General features: G+C 39.2%; 1 protein-coding gene and 1 long non-coding RNA gene across 5 annotated transcripts in view; one reads left to right on the top strand and one right to left on the bottom strand.

Annotated features, from left to right (window-relative positions):
• Positions 1–118: 118 nt before the first annotated feature.
• Positions 119–27,891, bottom strand: part of LOC110978712 (uncharacterized) — a 41,039-nt gene continuing 13,266 nt past the window's right edge. Inside the window, exon 4 of the long non-coding RNA XR_015428271.1 lies at positions 119–5,898. This is a non-coding gene — a long non-coding RNA (uncharacterized LOC110978712). The remainder of the gene's footprint in view (positions 5,899–27,891) is intronic.
• The window catches only part of LOC110978711 (orexin receptor type 2-like), a 62,581-nt gene continuing 46,135 nt past the window's right edge, over positions 11,446–27,891 (top strand). For all 4 annotated transcript variants that reach the window (XM_022233921.2, XM_087148643.1, XM_022233922.2 and 1 more), the window contains exon 1: positions 11,446–11,636. The gene's annotated coding sequence lies outside the window, so the exon portion shown is untranslated. The remainder of the gene's footprint in view (positions 11,637–27,891) is intronic.

Genomic DNA, 27,891 nt, shown 5'->3' with positions numbered 1-27,891 from the left:
ATGCAAGACTAATCCCTTGGATGTGATTTTGGACAAAAATGATTTAAAAATCAAGATTAACCCCATAGAAGTGATTTTTCACAAAAATGACAAAAAATTCAAGATTAACCCTTTGGAAGTGATTTTGGCCAAAAATGACAAAAAATGCAAGATTAACCCCTTCGAAGTGATTTTTGACAAAATTGACAAAAAATGCAAGACTAACCCCTTGGATGTGATTTTTGACAAAAATGACAAAAAAATGAATTAACCCTTGGAAATGTTTTTCGACAAAAAAATGACAAAAAATTCAAGATTAACCCCATGGAATTGATTTTTGACAAAACTGCAAGATTAACCCCTTGGAAGTGATTTGGGCCAAAACTGACAAAAATGCAAGACTACCCCCTGGATGTTATTTTTGACAAAAATGACAAAAAATTCAAAATTAACCCCTTGGAAGTGATTCAGGCCAAAAATGACAAAAAATGCAAGACTAATCCCTTGGATGTGATTTTGGACAAAAATGATTAAAAAATCAAGACTAACCCCTTAGAAGTGATTTTTGACAAAAATGAAAAAAATAAATTAAATCCTTGGAAATGATTTTTGACAAAAATGACAAAAAATGAAAGATTAACCACTTGGAAATGATTTTGGACAAAAATGACAAAAAATGAAGAATTAAACCCTTGGAAATGATTTTGAAATAAAATGACAAAAAATGCAAGATAAACCCCTTAGAAGTGATTTTTGACGAAAATGACAAAAAATGAAAAATTAACCCCTTGGATATGATTTTGGACAAAGATGACAAAAATGCAAGATTAACCCCTCAAAAGTGATTTTGACAAAAATGCCATAAAATTCAAGATTAACCCTTTGAATGTTATTTTTGACAAAAATGACAAAAAAAGCAAGACTAACCCCTTGGATGTGATTTTTCACAAAAATGACAAAAAATTCAAAATTAACCCCTTAGAAGTGATTCAGACCAAAAATGACAAAAAATGCAAGACTAATCCCTTGGATGTGATTTTGGACAAAAATGATTTAAAAATCAAGATTAACCCCATAGAAGTGATTTTTCACAAAAATGACAAAAAATTCAAGATTAACCCTTTGGAAGTGATTTTGGCCAAAAATGACAAAAAATGCAAGATTAACCCCTTAGAAGTGATTTTTGACGAAAATGACCACAAAAATTCAAGATTAACCCCTTGGAAATGATTATGGACAAAAATGCAAGATTAACCCCTCAGAAGTGATTTGACAAAAATGCCAAAAAATTCAAGTTAACCCCTTGAATGTTATTTTTGATAAAAATGACAAAAAATGAAAGATTAACCCCTTAGAAGTGACTTTTGACAAAAGTGACGAAAAATGCAAGACTAACCCCTTGGATGTGATTTTTGACAAAAATGACAAAAAATTCAAAAATAACCCCTTAGACCAAAAATGGCAAAAAATGCAAGACTAATCCCTTGGATGTGATTTTGGATAAAAATGATTTAAAAATTAAGATAAACCCCTTAGAAGTGATTTTGGACAAATTGCCAAAAAATTCAAAATTAACCCCTTGGAAGTGATTCAGACCAAAAATGACGAAAAATGCAAGACTAATCCCTTGGATGTGATTTTGGACAAAAATGATAAAAAATAAGGAATTAACCCCTTAGCAGTGATTTTTGACAAAATTGCCAAAAAAAGCAAGATTAACCCCTTGGAAGTGATTTGGGCCAAAAATGACAAAAAATGCAAGACTAATCCCTTGGATGTGATTTGGGCCAAAAATGACAAAAAATGAAGAATTAAACCCTTGGAAATGATTTCAAACAAAAATGACGAAAAATGCAAGATTAACCCCTTAGAAGTGATTTTTGACAAAAATGCCAAAAAATCAAGATTAACCCATTGGAAGTGATTGGGCCAAAAATGACAAAAAATGCAAGAATAACCCCTTAGAAGTGATTTTTGACAAAAATGACAAAAAATTAAGGAATTAAACCCTTGGAAATGATTTCGAGCAAAAATGACGAAAAATGCAAGATTAACCCCTTAGAAGTGATTTTTGACAAAATTGCCAAAAAATGAAAGATTAACCCCTTGGAAGTGATTTGGGCCAAAAATGACAAAAAATGCAAGACTAACCCCTTGGATGTGTTTTTTGACAAAAATGAAAAAAAATAAAGAATTAACCCCTTGGAAGTGATTTTTTACAAAAATGACAAAAATTGACGAATTAAACCCTTGAAAATGATTTCGAACAAAAATGACGAAAAATGCAAGATTAACCCCTTAGAAGTGATTTTTGACAAAAATGCCAAAAAGTGAAAAATTAACCCCTTGGAAGTGATTTGGGCAATAAATGACAAAAAATGAAGAATTAAACCCTTGGAAATGATTTCGAGCAAAAATGACAAAAAATGCAAGATTAACCCCTTAGAGGTGATTTTTGACAAAAATGCCAAAAATTTCAAGATAAACCCCTTGGAAGTGATTTGGGCCAAAAATGACAAAAAATGCAAGACTAACCCCCTGGATGTGATTTTTGACAAAAATGACAAAAAAATGGAGAATTAACCCTTGCAAATGATTTTCGACAAAAATGACAGAACTTCAAGATTAACCCCTAGAAGTGATTTTTGACAAAAATGCAAGATTAACCCCTTGGAAGTGATTTGGGCCAAAACTAACAAAAAATGCAAGATTATCCCCTCGATGTGATTTTTGACAAAAATGACAAGAAATGCAAGATTGGAAATGATTTTTGACAAAAATGAAAAAAAGGATTAAATCCTTGGAAATGATTTTGAGAAAAAATGACGAAAAATGAAGAATTAAACCCTCGGAAATGTTTTTGGACAAAAATAATGAAAAATGCAAGATTAACCCCTTAGAAGTGATTTTTGATAAAAATGACAACATATGAAAGATTAACTGCTTGGAAGTGATTTTTTACAAAAAAGACAAAAAATGAAAAATTAAACCCTTGGAAGTGATTTTTGAGAAAAATTAGAAAAAATGAGGAATTAAATCCTTAGAAATGGTTTCGAACAAAAATGACGAAAAATGCAAGATTAACCCCTGAGACGTGATTTTTTAAAAAAATGACTAAATATGAAAGATTAACCCCTTGGAAGTGATTTTGGCCAAAAATTACAAAAAATGCAATACTAACCCCTTGGATGTGATTTTTGACAAAAATTACAAAAAATAAAGAATTAAACCCTTGGAAGAGATTTGGGCCAAAAATGACAAAAAAATGCAAGACTAACCCCTTGGAAGTGATAATGACAAAAGATGCAAGACTAACCCCTCGGAAGTGATTTGGGACAAGAATGACAAAAGATGCAAGATTAACCCCTTGGAGGTGATTTGGGACAAAAATGACAAAAGATGCAAGATTAACCCCTTGTAAGTGATTTTTGACAAAAAGGACAAAAAATGCAAGATTAACCCCTTGGAAGTGATTTTTGACAAAAATGCAAGATTAACCCCTTGGAAGAGAATTTGGACAAAAATGAAAACAATGCAAAATTAACCCCTTGGAAGTGATTTCGGCCAAAAATGACACAAAATGCAAGATTAATCCCTTGGAAGTAATTTAGGCCAAAAATGTAATATTAACCCCTTGCAAGTGATTTTTGGTAAGACAAGCAAGGTAAGGTAAGACAAACAAAATGCATTACCAATGTGTTCTTCGTTACATTACAAAAAGAAGCCTAATGGACCTGATTCAAAGTTCTTTCAGATAGAGATGGACACTGATGCTTCCGATCCCTATTGACTTGATCCATGAATTGATGAAGGGCCTACATGTAACTCCTCCCTCAGCGAGGCTTAAGATTTTAGTTTGGCAGTATTATACTTGTAAAGTGTCTGTACTTGAAGGTTGAAATAAAAGAATGAATAATGACAAATGTGTAATTAAGTTTTGGAAATTGCTAGGACGCAAATCTACATGCAACTTCAATATTCATGGCCTAAGAGAAAAGAAACAAGGACCTGCATTTCGTGTCGTCTTCATTCACTCTCGTCATCAACAAAGCTTGGTCAGTATTTTTATGAGGAGAAGGTAAATTAATTATGGCACTGGTTTTCGATAGTTTCTTGTTTCAAAACTGCAAAATAGACTAAATTCTTTGGTTACACTCTCTGTATTGTAATCGCATATATAGAACTAGACTACTTGTAATTGTCCCTTTTCATGTCACTAAATTGAAATTAAAAAAAAACACTCGGCATATTAATAATCATCAGCATCAGGGCCAGATCACGGGAGGCATTGGGGGCACATGTCCCCTTTCTTCACCAAAAAGTAAACAAAACGAGAAGAAAAAGAGGGAGAAGGAAGAAACATGGAGAGACCCATCCCAATAAATGTGGCAAAGGTGTAAAAGACAACAGGTCGGCTTTCCATGCTTTTGGTTACCCAACCACCTTAATTTTGCGGCCACGGACCCTAAAATTGTTAGTTCACGCACGCCCCCCCCCAATATCCTGGATCTACCCCTGACCATGACAACTTTCTTAATAGTATAAATGCATCTTAAAGTGACATTTTGGATGGCTTCTGATAATCTGATAATAGTTATTTCCAAAGTGATACAAGCCCAAGGGTCATATTCATACACTACAGACTTGCAGAATGTAGGCTGAGTGCAGGAATTTTCGACCAAGAGGAGAATTCGACCATTTAATGTTCTATATCCTTCTTTCCAAACAGGTCAGTTTTTTACTCAATATTTCTGCTTCATAGCCATCAAATCCCTCCAAGAAAAAGTAATTTCACAAACTCTGTTCCACGAATAATAATACACTTCATTTTCATGAATTTATCAGAACTGAGAGACGGAGGCGCACACGATGAGACTGCTACCCAGGTTCAATATCCCTTAAAGTGAACATAGGTAACAGATGGGAACCATGCTGAAATGGCGCCCTCTGTTGATGATATTGCACCAATCAATCGGAAAATTACAAGCAGTCATTTTCAACTCGAAAATTCACCTCTTGGTGCGCAGTTTTAAAGGTGGAAACAAGGATTTATGAACTTTTCATCATGTTATAAAAAGTCGACAAAAACCAAAACTAGGTAATTCCCTTCGATGTGTCACGAACTGAAAGGAAGAAAAAGTGGTTGATCATGGCCTACAAGATTAACCCGCTGGAAGTGAATGTTGGCAAAAATAACGAAAAATACAAAATAAACCCCTTGGAAATGTTTAGGGCAAAAATGATTTAAAATGCAAGATTGACCCGTTGGAAGTGAGTTTTTAGCAAAAATGATGAAAAATGCAATATGTACTCCTTGGAATCTTTTTTGGGTAAAGATAATGGAAAATGCAAGATTAACCCCTTGGGAGTCATTTTTCTCAAAATGATGAAAAATGCAAGAATGAAATTTGGGGTAGAATTATCAAAATGCAAAATAATGATTAGACAAGTCCAAAATTTGGTAAGGGGGTTAGAAACCTCAAAAAAGGTGAGTGGAATACAAACAGAAAAAGCTAGTTTTCATTTTCATAACTTCAAGCAACAACAATATTTCCTATCTTTTTCTCCCAAAACTAATAGCATACTTTCTTAACATTTTGTGCAGATTTAGTTACCGAAGTGAACACGTCTCGCGCTCGAAGGGTGTAGAAAGGAGGCTTTAGCACGAGAACCAGCACGCCGTAACCAACATGTGCGCACACTCCATTCCGTTTGCATTACACTTTCTGGTTCAAAATGACATCACTGCTCGGTACTCTGTAGCCCAAGAAAACGTTTGAATTCGCTTTAAGGCAGCTTCCAAAAATGTTGCAACGATGGCTGAAGGGTCGCTACAACCGTCAGGTGAAACAAAACTGAGGCAGACACGCATACGAGTTCTGTAGGGCAACCCGTCGGTGCCTGGTGGTAACAGGTTTCCTGTGAGGAAAAGACAGAGTTGAAGGGATTATTTTTTGGTCTTACTTCAAGACAACCCTGGGAATCTCGGGCCTCTTTACCGATTTATCATGTAGCAGACTAGGCTTAGCAAGGTCGCTTGAAATGGCTGGAAGCTATAGGCCCTAGTCATGTAAGAGCACCGCACCCATTCTTGTAATTATTTTCACTGAAATTATCCAGCAGACAATCGATGCTCATTCGTACCACAAGTTGTTTTTACGCCAAAGGCATCTCCAGAAATTCAGATTGAATGGGATGTTGCAGTAAGCGCTAATCATGCACATTACTTGCATTTCAAACAAACCGCAAAATATGAGTTAGGCTTGATATATTGAAACGAAAATAGGGCTGTAATATGCATAGAAAAGGTACTACATTTGACCAAAGAGGAAACGAACGATGTGGTCTCTGCGTGGCTAACTATCACGTGTGATCAAAATGTGAAACTGAGGCCCAAGCCATAGAAAAGAATCATCCAGGGTTAGGCACTCAATTTCATTTCATTTCATTGATTATTTCTCAGGTACATGTGTCAAGACGGAGACAACAAGCATAAAACACGGACAAAAAAAATTACAAAATACACGGTAAAAACTGGTAACACCCCTGAGGAATTGCCAAGAAGCGAACTTAATCACTATCGTGAGGCTCTCCTAAGATGCCATCAGAAAAAGAGAATAAATAGGCCTAACATATGGACATCAATGGGAATAAACAGGTTATCATCTGCTTATAAAAATATCGGTAAAAATTACTAATACAGGTATAAATGATAAACTTATTCCTTAATTAGTAATAGGATACATGTACACTGCACTAATTACTCAAAAATATACTGATTACAATAGAATTTTAAAAGTACTAAATACTTCCACGCATTAAATTCTCAAAAGGACAAATTTGCTTTCTGATCACATAACACTAAAGCTACAAAATTATACACTGTCAGTGTCTGACATCAATAACAATTGACTATTAACATCCTTTCCAGGTCGTTTGAGGGGATGCAGCGGGTGCTAGACGTCACAGAAAGCGCGCTCTAAACACACAGCTTATACGGGTGTGCTCGTCACTAGCTGATCTATGGAAGGTCGAATTGCTTCTGCTGCTAGCGCATGTGATTTTTCAAGTTGATGAACCATCTGATCCCCGAATTTGCGCTGTCTTTCCACGGTGTCCTTATTGTTGGCACTCCATGATGTGTTTCAAGTTCAAAGGTTGTCGTGATGTTGAGTATGGAGATATACTTATATACAAATACACAAATATAGGTTCCATCTCCTGTCGTTTTTCCATTCGTAGGACTATAGCCTTGCCCAGTTCTGCCTTGAAACACCAAACTGCATAATAGACAAGACTTCATTTGTATTGCTCGGGGTTTTTGGCATATCTCATTTTCATGGGAAGTTCAAATGCCCATGGTCACAGGAAAGTCTGGTTTCGGCGTCCCATTTACTTGATCATTTTATTCTACATTTGTCATCCACACTACGCAGGAGCGTAACGGTGGGTGGGGGATTTCAGGCACAGATCTGCGGGGTGTGTGGTATGTTTTTCTTTATGTTTTCGGTTTGGGTAGCAAAAATCCCAACCAATCATAAGCGAGAGGTCAGCATACATTAGCCTATTATGCAAATTGAAAGTATACAAAAGATGGCGAGCGTGTCAAGTGTGTCGGTGGCCGTGAGTGCAGGCCAGTTGTCTGAGCAGTACTTGGACAATTCTTTAGAATATGCTGCTGGAAAACTTCACCTTGCTGACTTTAAACTCCTGCAGTATTTTTACAGGCTATTGAAGCATCTGTACGCAAGCCTGACGTTTTAGTCTCTACCCACGGGATATGGTAGGAGCTCCATATTTCAAGCACTGCCATTTTGCTTTGACCATTCGGCCTTGATGACCTGCTACTTGCTAGTGTTACTCCAACGTCAGCACCATCTCCCACCAACAAGCATCGTAGTTGTCATCTCACCGCTTATTGAAAAACCAGATGGAACATTGCGCCAGCTTTGGAGTTGATGCCGTTCATTTCGGAGACTCATCTGCTTCAACCATGGAGGAATAAAACAACTCCATGCTTCAACTGTTTACTCGAAATTTATGAATAATGCATACAAGAAAGCTTATGGATAATTCAACACAAAAACCTCAAAATCAAGTTGGAAAAGGCCTCGTGGCTATGCCACTCGCCTGGTCTCCTATCCAGTCGCTGTGCAGTTGCACACCCACAGCCACGAAGGCCTTGACGAAAGGCTAAGGCGTACACGCACCTGCGGTGGAGTCCAATGTCTCGGGGGTGTAAGCGCGCCCTTGCGGCTCGTACATTAGCAGATATGGGCGGGTAATGCTTTATACCTGCAGCCAATCTCAAGCCAGACAAATGAATATGAACTCATGGCAGGGTGTGTTGTACGGGAAAAGCTCCCTAGTGCCAAAGAATAGTCCAGAAAAGAAGCATACGATTTTACAAACTGAAGTCGTTCAAAAACGTTTCAAAACTTAAAAGAAGACAAATGCTGAGATTTAGTATAGAATGATGCTGTCAGGATAAGGGTGGGTGTGTTTCTTTCGAACTTACACACCCAAAACCGATTAATAACTTAGTCTGTACTTAATCTCAGCATTTGTCTTCTAAGACCACGATAGAACTTGTAAATTCAATCCACCTCAGCGTTGACATTATTATTAGCGCTCCAAACGGTTTGCCATTCTCAAAACTTGTCTTTACTATACCGTAGTACTGTTGCTTTCAATTCCCCTAAACTTCATCCATGCATTCCTTGTAAAACTTTCCAGTGGACTACATATCTGATTAAAAAAGACGACTCATTCGCTGACACTGAACTCAAAAAAGTTCTGAATTCATCTTTTTACCTGGAAGTCTTCTATCCCGGTAAAAATATCTTTATGAAAACCAGACTTGATTTCACTTAGGCCTATAATTGCTGGACTATTGCGTACTGAGTTCATTTGAAAATTATTGAGCCTGATGAACTTGAGTACAGTCTACAGGCTTATGCCTGGGGGAAATTTGTCACTACGACTAGAACAGGAATTACCGGACCCGTTGAAGTAAACCACGGATACCTGACTATGACAAACAGAAAATAATTTCGAAATTCAAAGAAAAAAAAACCGGCGCAGAGGCAACATGCAATTGGTTTAATCGTACTTAACACACCTCTGAACAACCCTCGACAATCGAAAATGATTACAGATTTACTGCTGTTCGTATTGTCGATGCCGAGAACAGCGCACAAATTACCATTACCAGTTAAAAATTACACAGAAGAGGAAATTCGTTAAACCTTCTGTGGACTGTTTTCGTTTAAATTAGCAGCAAAAACCTGTCACAACCTCGATCTCCCATTGCGTACAATTAAGAGAGCTTACTGAGTAACTTGTAAAGTCCATAATTAAGAACTAGTTTATAACATCAATGATCGGGTACTCCCTGGTGTCCATTTTCGATCCCTTTAACCCAGGGGCGGAGTTAAGATCAAGGGAATGATACCAGCAACCTAAGTAGATGATTGGGTGTTAAATCATTCTGGCTGGCCGTCCTTTCCAAGCCTTCTATAACGTCTTTCACGGTTTAACCGTAAATTTATCACTCTGAGCGGGAATTGGATTCTGCAGATTCGTCTGTTTACAGAAGCAGACTTTTCTCCGTTAGTCTGTGCCTCTTTGATTAAACTTTTTGCGGTGAAAGAGGCAAATCGATTTAGTTGAGACAAATCGTGTTAACGCCGCGCGGATCCGCGAGCTGACGGGCAGGGGGAAAGACCTGCAGAAGTGGGTTTTTGCGGGGAAAGCCAGGAAAGATGAAAAAATCACAGTTTGAAGTTGCAGTTTGAAGTCCACCAATTTCACACAGTTGAACTCCCAACGCAGGACAATAATCTGCTATTATTTTGCTTTAAAACACTCTCTACCTCGCGAAAACAATCCCAACTTTCAGAAATCACAACTTTTCCTCGAGACATCTTAATACAAATATTGGTTCTGCAAAAATATTCAAGCTCCATACTTTCTCAGGACACCCTCACTCTTAGAAAACTTGGAGGATCGAATATTGTTAATGTAAAAGATGTTAAGCACCCCGGCCCAACCAACTAAAAACAAACCAAAGCCTGACTGTGTGTATGTCCAATCAATTATTTTTTAAACACACTCGTCAAATAAATGGCAACATTGTGTTCGTTTATGACTTACTTCACAATTATTATTTGTCAGACGAGATTTCGATTTGGCTTACTCCATAAAGCGAGGCCAGTTCAAAACGAGGCCATTCGAGGAATATTCCTCCGAATATTGAATAGGCTTTGATGCACTCTACATGTACTTTTACATGCTCTAACACTGCGTAAATATATTTCTCGCTAATCCCGTCCCGCATTGCGTCCCTGATAGGGATAAAATGTCTTTGCATGAATAAAGCTAGCTTATTCATGAAGAGAAACATGTGTTGTTGCCAAAAGGGTATTAGAATGGATTACCATTCTACCCGGAGTTCTAGTATCAGCCAAGTTATACGCAGATCTGCTGAATTTTAATGAGGGATGAAACCAAATAGTACCCCTCTAATTGCATTCATGCAAAAATATGCAAGTATAATTATATGACGATCTTGTAATTGCTTCTATAATTATGGAAAAATACATTAATACTTAAACTGAGCTGTACCTGTACGTTAGACAATCTTAAAGAAGGCAATATTTTCCATAAAACGTTGAAGACTTTACTTGTTTACTCTAATTCCTCACGTTTTAACAGGCGCCATGACACCTAAAATTTACAACATGCTGCAAGGTGGGAAATAACCTGGTGACGACTGATCGCAGAATATCAGTCGACTGCAAACAAAGTATATTTTACAGTGTAATTATTTCCCAAGATTGGTTATAATAATCATTAAATCACAGCTGGTCAGTGCCTGTTTTTTCAATTCAAAAGACCAAAAATATATGTCTGTGACTTACAATGCTGAGTAGTTTGAGCAAGAGCACAATTTCCCTCGGAAAATGACTTCTCAGAGGGAAAGCGCTCGGATTCAGAAACGGCTAAACGTTTGGATATTAAGCAAAGCATTCTTGTGCAAAAATATTAAAACGCAAGCCACATCTGACGAACAGAGTTCTTGCATTTTCAAAATGATGTCATGGATAGAAAGAACTATCCAACATGTACATTGCTTTGTCTGAGATGAATAACTTCGTAGCTAGGACTCATCATGTTAGTTTGTTTATTTCAAGTACATCTTTTTGCTATATTGAGATTACTGGCAACGGTTGCAAATCAAAAGAATTACAAACGCTGAGGACCGATGCCATCTGAAACAAGTAGGCCTAGATAGTTTGTCGCCTCGTAACGTATAGGTCTTATGCGACTTTACCACTTAGCGAAGTGATTGGTCTCTCGTCAGCATGTCAACAGCTGCCGAATTTTCCCGCGCGTTCCACGAATACCGCGTTTCATGCCAGAGCTTTGATCGCTGTTGGTTTCCTGAATGCAGGCGACATTAGTTAAGTCAGTGGTTATCACTCAATGCGGCAGTCCGCAACTCGGCGAGTCAGACGGACGACGGACACCGTAGCGCGAGGTCTCGACTCAATGAATGGTCTCGCGTTTCGACCGGAACCCCCGACTCGACACCATCTTTCTGAGAGCGCAAAGGCTGATACTGACAGAGGGGCATCGATATCGACTCCGAACAGGTGAGTCTTGATTGTACTCTGGCAACTGTTAAACGTCCACTAATTTCCGACGTGGAAATCATCTCATACAGTGAACACATGAAAATACTGAGCGTCTAGTGCTTCACGCGCAGGTGTTTTAGGTGTCAAAGTATAATTTCACAGACCGCATGTGAGGACTCATAAACTTTCAGGGTTCATATCACAAGTTTGTTTTCTGTCTCCCTTGAAATGTTGCGTTCCTGTCCAGCATTATCCCCCTTTCATATATGTACTTTTAATCGTATTTGAACTGAACAGTCTGCCATGCATGCAGGACCTCAAAGAAAAACTGGTTGATGAATACTCGAGCGTATCTTGAGACTTCTAGAAATGTACAATTTTAAATACCTGTTATACTAATATACAATATGAAGTTCGTCAAACAGTTTTGCGAACAGTGACGAGAAAGACGCAAAGTTCTCTATTTTATTTGTAGGCAATAATCATCACCTTTATCCCATACCAATAACCAGATCATTCCCGTGTAAGGGGTTGACCGATTAAAGGTACAGTATAACATTTGCGGATGTTCATTATTCCTGAAAAGCATACTTGGTTTAATTAAAGAGAGTTACAATGGAAATAAGCTCCCAGTAAAATACTTCTTCAGGCAAGCTGCCATTTTGAAGAAAGCAATGAAAGAAGGCCGTTTTCGATGATTTGTTTGGAAATTGCCGTCAGTAGTTCGGTTTTTAAATCGGTAAAGTGCACACTGGCGTTGATACAATGCATGCTCGTGCAGTTGCTGTAATTTTTCTGTTCAGTGCGCAACATTCGCGTAGCTGCATGAGAGCGTGTCCTGGACGCTGAATCCGGGCACAATTCAGAGCATGACTCCGTCACTTTTGATTTGGTATCCAGATCCCAGAGCATTTTCCTCTGAAAATACACCAGTCACTTAGCTCAAACTTCATAGGGTTAGTTGTAAAGGACCACTTTTTCTTTCTTTTCATTTTGAACGCTTTTGTTGCAGAAAATAACGGACTGTACTTGGCGATTCATACTTTCTCAGCTACATGGGGAGTTTGACAATGAATGTTACGGATGCTCATCACGTTTCTATCTACGACTAGGGCCTATGCACGTAGTAACAGGTGCACCAGACTCTAACGCTACGAGTATACTCATTGAAAATGACAGTTTTTTGTATTGTAAATTGAATACACCGACATCACTGATAGCGCAATAAATACGCTGCTGGCAGTGGTCAGATATCTATAAAATGCTCATGTTCAACTGATCTTGTTTGTTTTTGCCGTTAGAAATAAAAAGACAGGAAATTAGCAAAATTTGAAATGTCCTGTCATCTGGTTGACTTTATTTTCAATCAAGAGAGAAAGAAGATATAATACCAAGATTGTTTTGAATTTTGACTTGTGGCTTTTCATAAAGGTTTGATCACACTGGGCTATTCAGGTAGGGGGTAGGCAACTTGCCTTGCCTCTGGCGACATTTTCAAAAAATGAAAGTGCCAAGGGAAGCGAAAAAATGAAAGCAAATTATCTATTCGTCCCCGCCCCGAAGCAGTTCAATCAATCAATCAATAGTAATCAATGATCAATAAATCGTATAAATAATGTATATATAACGAGAGCGAACAGGTTTATTCCACCCTCTTTCAATTTCTTTTAAGAAAACCGGTCATGACATGGTATTTCTTTTGTAGACTTTGTCCAGAGCTGTCTACAAAAACCCAGTAGCTTTCAAAACGTCGACGTGAACGAATTGTTTGGATTTTTTTATACTTCTGATTTTTGATTATTCTCAGGATTCCATGTCATTATTCCGATTTCGTGATAGTTTGTTTCGTACAGTTCATTGGTGCACATGGTATTCCTTACTCTCAGCACATTTTGTGTGACAAGCCAATGGAAAGTACATTTGTGTGTGAACTTTTGCATGGACAATGGTAAATTTGGATTTTGAATCTGACTCTTATTTGAGTAATGTTGTAATAATCAATGTGGCAGGGACGGCTGAGTGCACATAATACAGGCCGACAATACAAAATCAATGACAGTCCAAACTTTCACAGAATGCCTTATATAGGCCGAATTGCATTAACTGGTATGGAGAATCAAAGAAGTTCGTCATCCCATCGCCAACCTCAAGTAATAACATAGTGACGCAGTACACTCTAAAAACTCCCGGGTCAGATTTGACCCGGAAAAGGGTCGTACCAAATGGGACCCAATTCTGGGTCAATCTGACCCGGGAGTTTTTAGAGCGTACGAGATAACTCGTTGCTGGCATAGTGGAATAATCGACTCTATGCCATTGCCAACCATGAGTTATCTCGGAGATATTTTTCTTCCATTAGAAAGGAACGGACTACAACATATAGAGACCTAAAAATACCTAATATATATGCGAGCATGCGTACAACGGTTGGCAAATGGGAACTCCCTGTGAAATTATGCGCGGCAGTCAACGTGTTAATGTCCTCCAACTTGTCAGTTGTAACTAAGAAAAACTCTCATAGTCCATACCCACTGTTCTAATCTCTCTCACTTAACCATCTGCTCCAGTAAACTGAAATAGGAGCACACGAAGGCTTGGCTGGATTGTAAGCGTTCGTTGTCACGACTTGGCCTGTCCGTCCGGATCATTTACAGGTATCTACAGGCTGAATCACTGGCCTACATCGCTGGGGGGGTGTTAGAGGATGTATCCCCAATATTTGGACGAAGGGATAGAGGACATGTGTAAGATCATCGCCCAATTTTTACGCCGAGCAAAGATAATAATGCTCATCAACACTCCATGCGATCAATTTTGAGAGAGAAGAAGTAAAGAAGTAACTCAATAACACGTTAGCGTACGATTACGTATTGGTTTCAGAGAGGACAGAAGGCAGATTACAGAATTAGATTACATTGCTGATGTCATTTGAAGATGCTTTTCATAATTATTTACCTTGTCAACTTGACGAATATCAGCCATCTCAGTCCTTATCGATTTGAGAAGTCAACCATAACTTCATAATTACGCTCATGTACTGGAATATTTTTTAAAAGGGAAAAATCAATGTGTTTTTTAATAATTACGCTCATGTACTGGAATATTTTTTTAAAAGGGAAAAATCAATGTGCAGACAAGGCTGCGCATTTTTGCTTAGTTTGGAACGTGAAGATAATATCAGTTAACAAAACAAAAAAACAAAACAAAACAAAAAACGCACGGACCCCATAAACTCAAAGTTATCAGAGGAGGTGATAGACAAGAATGGTAGTGTCACGGTGTTTACCCCCACCCCAACCTCACCGGTCATCCCGTCCCCTAACACTCATACGCCACTAATGTGCATATTCATGTACATCGGCCCACATGCTCTAGCACAAATCACTTTGTCCCGACAAGTTTATATTGCTTGGGAAATCCTACAGCTGCCGCACTATGCTAATATAGCCTGTCTGGAATTGAAACGACGCGTCGCGATGCTTCATAAATGTTTGCCCTGTCATACTTCTGCTGTCGTTAGGGAATAAGCTCTCAGATGCTAACTTCAAAAAGTTTACAAAAACTGTAAAAAGGAGGATGATTAACCCCTGGGGACTGTAATGAATGAAATGGTAATTGTATTATTACTACATTACATTTTGCATAGACAAATCTCTGTCCACGTCATGTTCATATTTTTGCCCATTCGTGCCTGATTAATTGTTGCTAGCCATCAATGCAAAAGCGAAAGAATTATTTACAAAATGTGGATATTTGGGTTTTTTGGGGGGCTACTGGCGGTTAAGGCATGAGGAAAGATATTATGTCCGTCTATTAGGCATTTTTAACTTAACTACGAGTAGCATCCAATATTGTGAATAAAGTCTTGTCATCTTTTGTCATTATGGTCAAAGCGGGCAGTCAGCGATCAGTTTCGCGTGAAAATGCCAGACATTCTGTTGAATGGAGCTTTACAGATTTAAAAAATCATTATATAATATAGAATATCATAAAAAAGAATGCATTTTACACCTCTACGCAGTAAATCACTGTCAGAGCAAAAATTGTACGGAAAACAAAATATCTAAGTGAGTTAAAACTTAAGTGATAAAGTAGTTATTGGTTAACTCAAAGCAAAGAAAGGGACGAGTACCGGAACCTCCCGGTGAATTTGTTTAAGTGTGTCAATTGCATATAAATAGAAAATCACCTTGTTTTGAAGCAGAAATGTGTGTTACAGCCGCATGCAACGTATCAGAATTTCATACACAAGACATAATTTATATCTAAAGTATGCCACGTTGGTCATCCGTCTTGAATTAGATCATGAACCACGAAGGAATGAGTATTCAAAGTGCAGCCATATGACGACAGCGCGTGTGACCGATGATGACAAATAGCTTGTCCCCACGTAAGGAGACGTCGCAATGTCGAGTCTGCAGGAAGCGCCCCAGAAGATCGCAACTTGGTAGGAAAGTGAGCTCTGCTCCGGAATATCCTGCGTCAATTTCAGCCTTCCATAATATGTGCAAAAATCGCTCCCGGCCAAAAAGGAAAGTATAGCGGTCTGCTTTTTCATCAAACTCGAAGAATGAGGTTATGAGCGGATTACCCGCTGACGGAAAAGGAGTTGGGGAACTATGCCGGGTCGGATCGTCGTTTGTCAGCCATAACGTCGAGCAAATAGACGCTTTACCGACATAACCCGGAACCCTTGAGGAGTGGCAATTGTTCCGCAGAAATTGTGGAAATGGTGCATCCTTTGCGAATATATATAGGCCTATAGGGCTTAACCAAACTTAAGCTGAGCGTTAAATTGAACGGCCACGTCAACGCACACACGTTATAACTCCAAATATTGGCGGGCTTTGCCATTAAAATATATCAGTTTAAAAATTGGTATGTATGCTCACATTGGGTACTACAAAAGTAAGCAAATTCGTTTGCGTTTGCTAATGGAATGTGACTTCACTTGTTACTTTTTACGAGAGTGACTGGGAAACTTACTTGTATGGTAGACTAAAAATCCTAGTTGTTCTGATCCTAGACCAGAGAAGGCATATGGGAAAATTACTCCATCGATGAAGCGTATAATACAAATTACTTAATTCCTCTTCAACATTTTTCCTGCAATGATTACAATTTTGGCTATGATTGCATTCTAAAGAACGAAAATTTTACAGCTTGTTTTTGTCCAGCACAGCCAGATGAGTACACTGGTGCGTGACCTCGGATCCAGACACAGCAAATAATACACAAACCTAGAAAAAAAAATCAGCGGTGATCCGTTTTGTTTCAGCACCTCCCTATGTCCAATCCGTCAGCCATGATATGAACTACAACGTGGAAAAACATCATCGCTTATTGCGTGGTTTTTATTTGTTTGTTTGTTATAATGGTCGTATGGTTTATGACATATACAAGTATTAAAGAGGTCGCCAACAAATACATCATCCGTAATCGGAAGACGCATCATGTAATTCTAGCGCTTCGACACCTTAACAGAAATCCATGCCAACTCATTCATCACGTAATCAACCAGATATTGGAATCACCTGCCACAACACCTCGTCTATTCCCCCTCGCAACAGATCTTAAGAACATCATTGGAAATCTGATCTTGGACCTAACCTATGACCAATCTCATCAGCGTCAACCCCGACCCCCTGTCATATTCCCTCTTGGACGCCTTTTGGAGGAAAAATAAAACAATCAGTAGAAGGCAGTCTTGTCATAGTTGTCACAAAATGAAGATTAGAGCAAAGTGCAATAATCGAAATACATCGTGTTCCAGTCCACTAACAGATTTTGTTAAAGTGACATCCTAATGTTTTACTAAAATAAGACCGAAATTATTAGATTTTTCTGATATTTAAATTTGTTGTCATTTGTGAGGTGTCACGTGTCAAGCGCTACAAATGGCTGTTCTTTCACTTTCACAAATGCGGAACTTTTAACTCTACAGAGAACACGGGCTGTAAAAAAAGAAAAAGGATCATAACGTTTAGCCGTGAGCCAGATCGAATAACTAAATAGTCAAATATTCGGTTGCGCAGAGTATTTTTTTGTCAACCAAGCCTTTGTGAAAGGAGCTTTTATTGATCTGCGAAATGCATACAATCATCATAATTTCTCTCTTTTAGCACTTTTCCAGCACAAAGGAAATGATTTCTCACGAATCAAAGCTTTTAGCAATGACACAGCTTAGAAAAAAGATGTTCTTTTGAATTGCACGATGAATAAGCGAATCGAACATTTGACTATTCGTACTGTCGTTACAAGATCGAATACTCTACCAACGTTCGAATAGTTGGCTTTTCAACAATCTTGCACAAACGTAATCGCAATATTCAGCTAAGTGTATTTCTAACAACAAATTTTGTTAGGTACAAACAGTATGTTTTATGAACGTGAATTTGCATTCAGTTTCAACATTACAACTTTATGATTGCTTTTAGATTTCTTTCTCATAGCTTCGCTTTAAAACTGCGCGCCCCGCAGTGTATAGCATTGATTTACATTAGATCTAGTAAACTTCCTCTTCTGCAAACTGAGGGTCACTTTTTACAACCCCTTTAGGTTAATCTGAATTTTCAAAATATGCATTCTTTGGCTGCTTGAATTTTAAACCCAAGATTTATTCACTGAAATGTTTTGATAAAACATTGCCTGCAGGCGTAGTACCCCTAGACACCATTTAAAAAATCAACGAAGAAAGCAACACTCCACGGTACAATATCCGAAACTTCTCGCAAATGTTTCTGTTGATGGTTTCTTCCTGCTATCACACAATGCTTTTATCTACATCAGCACCAAACTATACAAACACCATCATGTCCTTAAATTGAAAGTGGAAATAAGATTAACCAAATGGGACATAAAGTGCGTTTACATTTTGAAAGAAAAGGGCGCACGAGGATTGTTCATGAGCCTCAAGCCGCTCGTCCATTAAAATGTCCAATTCATTCAGTTCATTACCAGAGGAAATGTGAAAGAGCAACCCTGGAGGATAGTGAACCCGGGGGTCCCTGACAATTTACCAACACTGATTTGTTGGGTAGTCTGAACGATAAGTGGCAGGTCTTAATTTGTGGCATTTGGTTGCTGTCGCTTTTCTTTCCGATTTTAAAAGCGAGGCTATTTAGGTGTTTTAGGGTGAGGTTAATTCGTTTTGCGGAAAGGACTATTTTGGAGAAACTGATGCGACATCGAAAGGCTGTGACTCAACCGACTGGAGGTGGAGTGTCAGTTTTGGAGGTGTTTTGTGGTAGTTGAACAAACGTGTACTAGGTCGAATGGTTTTGCCCCGGAAAAGTGTTACAGTAAAAGATAAATAATAAATTATCAGCGTTGGTCGTGTCCTTTAAAAATCCCTGGTAAGGTATACACTGTTGCTGCGTTTTTAACGTGTGCAATACGCTCGTTGGAAGCCGCAGCATTTCCCATACACCCCATCTGTTCTCACCGAGCCTAAATGATACAAAACTCCATTGTCATAGTGGAAACGGCATGAAACTTCCAAAAATGAATACTTGGCATGCTGATGTTACTGTTGTAAAACGGGCTGCGTTCACATAGTTATTTCATGTTTCCCGAAACCAATAGCCCAAGGAGATAGTTTCATCCACTTTCAGATGCTATTGTGAAAGTTGAAGGGTGAAGGTGTTCCGGATGTGCCTGTATGGTGACTCACTCAGATACAGACATACAGAAAGCGCATGTCTCTTTACCGTTTCTGAAAGAGCGAGACGCGGTTCTTTTATAAAGGCCCAGATTTAATTGCTTTGCAAAAATGCTACACGGGAAAACGAAAGACTGGACACATGTTAACCTATGTTACTGGTGCTCCTGTGGTAAAGGGAAATTTGAGAGTGAGCTCTGTTAAAACCAAAGCACGTCAATTTCCAGGCTGGAATGTCTGTCCTGACGGAGGAGTTCACTTCGGTGATTCGAATCACAACATTCCGAGTTGGTATCATTTTCCATCGCCACGAGTGAGCTGAATTACTCGCATTCACGGGCATGGCAGGGGCTGAGGGTCCTTTCCCCTCGGAAGAGTGCAACGATATTAAGAAAAAGAATGAAAAGGATTGGAGGAAAAGGGGATGGCAGTTCATCACTTAGAGTGGAAATTCCTCGGAACCGATCCTCTCCCAGCATCGACGGATTGCCAGTTTTCTTCCGCTGATTCCCCGCCCCCTGAAAGAGTTTCGCCCCCTTTTCTGGTGAGACACCCATGCTTGCTCTCTGGGTTGGTTTTCCTGGGTCCGCAGAGGTAGTTGAGTCCCCAGAGCTTGCGATTTGAGTTGTTTAATTTTTTAAAGAGAAAGTCACGACCCCACTGATGCTTTCATGTAGCTGCAAAGCACGACTAATGACGGTAAGAAGCCACTGACAGCATGAAGAACAAAACGGTGACAGGCATGTCAAATGCCGTCGAAGGCTTTCAAACATTGGCATGTGGCGACTGTTTGCGTCGTAGAAGGGAATGTAAATATTCTACCAATGTTGTTTCATGGCACTTGGCTTGACTAATGAAGCGAAGTGATTGACAAGTAAGAGCCTATGGGGAAGAATAGTTCGTCAAGATTACTACTCCAAGTGCGTCTAAACAGTGCCTTCGAAGATCGCTCACGTCATGCCACCAGCCCTACGGGGCAGACATTGAAAGCAGAAAAGATGGATTTCGCCGGCCGGTGTTTATTTTCGATGTATCAATTAAATGCGGCTTTTACTTTGAAGTTCCTTTGAAGGGCACTAAGCCCACGTTTTGCTCGAGTTTTGACAAAAAGACTGAGAGTTTTGACGGGATGGGCAAAATATTTACTTAGGTCGGTCACTTTGCCCGCGACGTTTGACACAAACTTTCATCGAGTTTATTTTTTCATTTCAACTAATTAGGTAAACATGGTTCCACGGTTCAACCAACATGGTGTGTTCCCCTAATTAGTTAAATAACCATGTTTATTATAGTGGCTGAACCGTGGAAGAATGACTACCCTCATTAGCCGAAACGAAGGAAAAGTGTGACGAAGTCAATGCTCTGTCCTATCCCGTCGAAACCCTTGGGTGTTTTACCACTACTCGCCGAACTTGCGCCTGGTGCTCCCTAAACTTCAAAGGAAAGCTGCGTTTAACAGACAAATCGAAAAAAAAATGGCTGGCAAAGTCCATATCTCCTCTACCCTTCGGGTTTGCCCATTGGTTAAGTGGCAACCTCCAAGATAAATTTGTTTAAAAGTTTAGGTCAGAAGGTCAGACCAGGAGGGTGATCAATGCCCGGTAACGAGTAAATCAGAACTTTTAACACTTTTCCGTCATTTGCTCTTTAAACAAAGTCGGCGTTTATGGTACATGTTGACGGCCAAAAAGAAGTTGAAGTAATGGTTTTGGCACTGCAAGTTGGCGTGCGTCAAGGGTCGCTGTAACAAACACATTTGATTCCTGGCAATTACAGCTTTTTGAGAAGCCGCGCGAAACAGTCTCACTTAACGACCCAGTAGCGAGAGGGGTCTGGTTTATACAAGACGTACGGAGATTTATCCTAATGACGCGCAATTAGAGGTTAGCACGACGAAAGAAAGAGCCGATCTGGCTTATGTTGAAACGGGTGACCCACCAAACGATATCTCGTAAACTGCTTTACAGCTCTGTGGTATCGCCAGGGTAACCGTGTAGCAACATAAAGCTAGACATAGTTAAAGATAAAGTTAACTGTTTTAATACATGCAGTAAAGACTTAGTGAGGATAGAAAAAGTCACCCACATAATTATTTACCTATTTGGTTTTAATTTAAAGGTTTTCCAAAACGCAATTTGCATGATTCTAAGGCAAGACGCAGTTAAGCCTTAGTGTAAACGCCTAGAGAATTTTGGAAATCGTTATTTGCCCAAATTCTCTCTTCTCAGTAACTTTCTAACTTCTAAGTAAATTCTGCAAATCAATACTGCAAATCAAGATGTTCCTTCCTCCATGATCTATGCAAGTACACTCATTACGCATAACCCACGTGCAAGCAAAAGTCTTGAACCGCGTTATTGGTTCAAAATGAAATCCATCCAGCGAGTGCTCGCATCCTGAAATAGTTGCCCTTCCATCACCCTTTATAGGGGGGAGTGCGAAATGATGCTAAACCAACAGTGGGCGTGGCTTAAGTTACAACTAAGTCACAATTACGAATGGGATGGACGTCAGTGGCGTGCGTGCGTTTGGTGCTTCAGTCACGAACTGGACAGCGTTCAAGTGACGATAGGCTCTCTATTATGAACGGTGAAAGGGGTACTTGAGTACAGAGTCGATTACAAGAATACACCGCAGTTTACAATACTCAAATATTTCAACAGGGATGTTGAATGCAGATTTATTAGTGTACACCTTAGCACTCGATAATGCCGAGGTCTCATTTCAGTGGAAAGTACATACTGTATTGTTTTCTTTTGATGATCGAGGTCCACAGAATGTCACTGTCGAAAGGAAGGGGGGTCCTGTCAAATGAAAATTGCCAAAGATAATAATAAGTCTTTGCTAAGAAGATGATTTTTTGAGATTTCTGTAGTAAGGGGAATCTACAGACAATCGTTGTCCCATGCATGATAAACACATTTTTATCCTTTTGGCATATTTGTTCCTTCTTCCCGTGTAATAAAACAAAACTTGGTGCGCGCAGTGTAGTTTTCAAGATTCAAATTGGTTCAACCTGAACACCAAAATCACATTCCCCGTGTTGGTTTTGGAATTCCGCCCTTCAAGTAGCGACGGATTTAAGTATACCACTGAAATTCCTCCTTTTTTCAGTTAAATCTGTAAATCCATTCCGTGCAAATCTTGTGAGGCATCGTTAAGTAACGTACAAGGATGCCGAATGTTTCTTCGTTGGATACTTCCTTTTGTCCTGCTACCTTGTGTCGTCAGAGATACAGCCCTCTCACCGATGAATGTTTATTCCGAGGCAATTGAAGCTGTCAACACACAGTCACATCTGCATACCTGTTTCTATTTATACTTTATTTTCTGGGTTTTCCCGATGACAGTTTTCTGTCTAATTAACCTCGATTACGATTCACGGGAATCACCTTGATGGGGGCAGATACCGGACTTTGAACCGGTGTGGTAAGATTGTGAATTCTGTGAAACGAACTCACTGGAATGAAAGTGTATATACAGCTGCAAGCGTATACAGCAAGAAAAGAGGAATCGTTCAGTTTGTTGTTTAAACGATAAAGATCCATGTTACTCAGAAAAGCGGTAACGGAAGTTGTCTACAAACGCTATATTGTTGTACATTTACGCAGAAGGCGGGAACTATCTTGCCTGGAGGGATGCGCGCGCACACAACTGGGCCAAACAGCTGCCAATAGCATCGACTTATCTGCCCCATGGTGACCGTTATGGTATCCCGAACAAAAACTACACATTTGATTTCATAAGTGGTATTTTTAGTTATTTTTTACTTTTTGCATATGGGAAGTGAGTGCCACATGACCAAAACCATACGTGGCACGCCCATTCAGACACGACCGTGACTTTTACTGAGTGTGGGCAGCGACGTTCTGTTCATGGTGTTAAGAAAACGTCGCCTAGGTTACCAGACCCAATTAACCGTATTCCGTGCATTCCTTGCTATACATGAACAGACTACTGCCAGTGATTCTGTTCATATGTTCTAGATGGGTCGTCAACGGTGAACATTTGCCTCATCTACTGACGTTGACATATAGCTAAATAGACGAATGAAATCGAATAAATTCACGAATAAACACAATAGGGTTCGACCGCCGCCTCTAGGCGCCACAACAAGTTAGATTCGGTCTCCTTTAATTTGCACCTTAAAAGTATTGATTCCCTCAAATGAGTACCCTGGATTATGCAGTTTTTATTGTCTCCGGAGTCATACTATGGCCGCTCAAAGACTAGTTTGAGAGGCAATCTGAAGGGTAATTAATTAATCATATTGGGGTCGGCTGTCTGACACCAGACAAGGAGACGAGTCATCCTTTCACAGCAGATTAAATTTCAGATGGAGTTCAGAGACACTGTGCCTTTCACTGTTCTAATTATGACGGAAATTTAAAACCATAATGAGTTAAGCTGAATTTGAGGAATGACTATTGAGATTTTAGTAATAGTTGATTGTGTCCTTGAGGATTAAATCAAGTATTTATACTGTTACGTTCCAAAGACGCCTGAATGAAGAAACATTAAAACAAAAATCCTGGTTGATTGACTCCATATTTCTAACTCTTTAGTATTCACAGCACTTTTGCACTGAATTTCATTCTTCTAAATATAGTTGAACTATTTGGGAAAGACGGACTGCGCGTAGTTCCCCGCAGTTGTGGCATTACAAGCCATTACTGGGCTAAAAATTCGACCGCAAGATTGATGATTGCCACGTTAATCCCATTTATAAAATAGCAGATGTCTAGCTCCAACCACATCGCATTCCTCCTTCAAGTGTGGCATATTTCTCTTTCAATCGCGAAGATGATTTTTAAGTGCTAATTTGCTATAATGTGAGCGAAATGTGGCTAGAGAAAGTGACGATAGACTGCAATTTGTAAATGATTGCCCGTAATTCAGTGGGTCAATGGCCTTGGAAACTGCTTGACGTTCTCTCCTGCAACCTCATGAAACCTGTTTTATCGTGGTCAGGTAAGATCCAATGAGGCAGGACCAGACTTCCCAGACCATTGGTGATTGAGGGTTGAGCTTGACAAGTGGACGTGAAAACGACAGGAAAGGATCGAAGCTAGAAAGGGGGATACGTAACCCTGCGTCCCGCACCAAAGGACCAAAACCTGCGTTTCAAATGAACATTTTGGCTTACAATTTACTTGTAAGCGTTAAAGTAACCATTATTGGGACGGAGTACTAATCGCCTGCGCATATCATCAAATAACACCGAAACTTTTACTGTTCAAAATAAAAAAAAAGTATAAAGTAAAGCATTTCGCCACTCGTAACTTCCCATAAAATACGCCACATTGTTTTTCTCTTTAAAAACAAAAACCCATTTGGCTTTTACAACATGTCCGCCGATAAGTTAATAAATTTCACTGTCATTATAAGTTTCACTTCCCTACAGTGGTTTCGTGAAATGAAAGAAAGATAGGAATAGCAACCGAATGCTAAAGAATATCAGGCGCATCGAGTCTTGAGAAAAAAGCGTGATATGTAATAAATCGTGGAGTATGCATGTGGTTTTATTCTGGACGAAGCGAGGCAGAATTTTTTAAACGAGTTGGAGCATGATTGACGTTTAAGGGAATAAAATCTCACAGCTGACTAATCTCATTAAACCTGTTGATTTATGGTCTAGAAATGCTACCGGTGCTCTTCTCGAGTCCAATTACGGCCATAAATCCAGGCAGACTCTGCAGGATTAATTGGACAGGTGTTACAGTGGGTAGGGCTTGATGTAATAATGGCGTGAAAGGAGCACTCTCGTCTCGAGATGCATCGAATACGTAATATGATTTTTAGTCGTGTGGTAAAGTAACCTTTCTTTTGAGGAATTTGCCGGGCGGTCGAAGAATGACCGTATAATGTTCTATATCATGCTAGAAAGTTTAGGAATTGGAACTCAAAATCAGAAATGTTTACTGCATTTATTACTCAATTTTCAGTAACGTGCTTGTGTACAAAGTTTTTATTATTTGGTGAAGTACGGTATATTCTTCTTGTTTCTTTAGCCCTGGACTAACCATCTTTATTGTGCTTTTTAGTGAACAGGATTAGAAAGTTTTCATCCACTGCTCTGGGTTTATAGTTGTGGAAGGTTTCCAACGTTTAAGCTGTTTTTCATACAGATGAAATTATGCAATAATGACTGTCGAGGGTTGCTTACGCAAAATTTACGAGCGACCTATCCGAATAGTCCAGCGGTGTGACGATATGCGTCACGGTATCAGTACAAAGACCGGTTCATAGTCTGCGCACTAGCAAACAGATTGCCAACTTGTTTGATTTGAAGTCAGATCAAAACTTCTTGCTACAAAATTGCAAAAGGTGAAGGCATTTCAGCTCAATCGGCTATTGCTACAAATTGGTATCTTGACCTTACATTCGAATCCTTTTCTCGTTCGCCTAGAGTATATAAACCGGCTTTCAGAAGTATCTCGCGAAAGTTTCTGCATTTCCACTCGACGCATAGACAAACCTTTGTAGAACGAGGACAAAAAGCGATTGGAAGTGCACACTTCACCGTAAAGGGAGTTCTGATCTACATGTACACCTTTATTCGTTGGGTTCGTTATGGCGGTAGTCACCTGGAACTGGAATCTAGATTGGCGGTAACAGAAAAAAAGAGGTTCAGGCTCGTAACTTTGTCAACAGGATAGAGGAAACGGGGAAGAAATATGGGCTGTATCATCAAGTCGCAGCTGCGGTTGACATGCTCATCCAGTACAAAAGACAAAAGCCGAAATTGTTTGTGTGAAAATGGACGCGTGGTGAGTGGAGACGCCGTCGCTGGCGGTCGCGCATGTTGCTTTGGTATGGCTTTAACCCACGGACGACTCCATTAAAAAAAAAGCCGTTTATCTATACAGTGCTGATTTGCAGTCGGTTTACACAATCGCGTCTTATGGAAGAGAGGCGACTGTAATTGAACATCATTCACTGAAACAGATGAGTTTCTGACAATCCCGACTTGCTGTTCAGCAATCGCTGATCCTTGATTAAACCTTGTTACAGGTGGACTTCATATTAACACACTGGTAATTATGCAAGGCGCACACGGGTACCAGTTTGATTTATTCACGCCTTTAACGTTCCACTCTGAAAGTTATAGAGTTGTATACCACAAAGTGTCCGTCGTTTGAAGCACTTTTATTCTTGGTGACTTCCCAAGGGTTAAAAAATTCCTTATCCATTAACAAACGTATGCTTTTTTTTCAATGTTCCATTTGAAGTAAATAAAGTAAACTATATAATATAAATGGAAATCTAATTCATGGTTTCATTACGAATTTCTCCCATTTAAAAATCTTTCAAATCTCCACATCCTTTTCGAAGAAAAGATTAATGACAGCATGTCTCCTTGGGGATATAGGTATCTATCCAATCACTCAACATCTAACCAATCCAGACTTGCCTGTACAGGTGGTCAGTCTATTGACTTGGCATTGCCCCACCAATGACTATGCCACACAGAACCACAGGTCAACCATGGGCCAGATAAGTTCTAGCTGCAGTGAATGGCTCCTCTGGGAGTATTTTACACAAACTGGTCACAGAAAATTATAATAAGGGGGAAAAAGTGGCCTACATTTACATGTACACAGTAAAAGAGTTTACCAGTACATGTGTACACAACACTTGTGTAAATACACGTACATTGTACATGCACAATGCAAATACACTTTGTAGAAGTACTGCCTGTGTGTTCTGGGATCCCATCTCGAGTAGGGATGCTACATACATTGTCCCAAGTACTTTTTGCTGGGTTCTGAAAAATATAGGTCTATTATGTACAAGTTTATAGGTTTCTACAAGGTATGAACATGTTCCTTTTCCTTTGTATTTACACTTTCAATTGTCTATTTTATTCAAGGTGTTTGTGGGGATGGAGTGGGATGGTGTTCATTTGCCCTTGTATATTTTAAATGGTCTCAACAATTCTTTCATGTTTGTATAGATTTTTGATGCTGCATTTTTCGAATAACACACCAATGTTGATTCGACTCCATAAAACCACAAAATAAACAAGTATTTTACTCAAATTCAACTAATTTTTTTTATTTTGAAAGAATAAAAGTGGGTAGTATAGCTTCACTAATATTTACAAAATCAGAGATGTGATATAAACACACTTAATTGAGGATGCAAAACCATACAGCAAATGTGAGTCCTATTTGACAGTTTTACCAAATTGGAAATAAATTACAACTAGGGAATAATGAACTTCATTTAGTTACAGTGGCGTAACTAGGGTGCCACAGCTGAGGGGGCACCTGGGGGTGCACAATTTTTTTCAGGGGGCACTGAAAATAATTGAACTAGGTATATATATTATTTATTTCAAAACTTCAAAGGGGGGGGTTGCACCCGGAGCACGGGCCTCTGTTGGGGGGGGGGACGTGCACCCCTGTGCCCCCCTGTAGTTACGCCACTGTTTAGGCATGTAGAACTGACAAAAGACTCCGAACACTTTAGTAATACCAGTTTAAGAAAACAAAGTGTGTTGTCTTTGTAAGATGTATATAAATTGGTGAACTATTAAAAATTTTGTCACAGAAACAGTTTCTGTAGCACATCAGTATAATTAATCAAGAAACACGAGAACATTATAAT

This window comes from Acanthaster planci, linkage group LG18, assembly GCF_054643075.1.
Source record: "Acanthaster planci isolate LZ-2023a linkage group LG18, COTS_SCS, whole genome shotgun sequence".
NCBI lineage: Eukaryota > Metazoa > Echinodermata > Asteroidea > Valvatida > Acanthasteridae > Acanthaster > Acanthaster planci.
The sequence above is the reverse complement of the archived record's forward strand: the minus strand, read 5'-3'. Positions and strand labels throughout refer to the sequence as shown.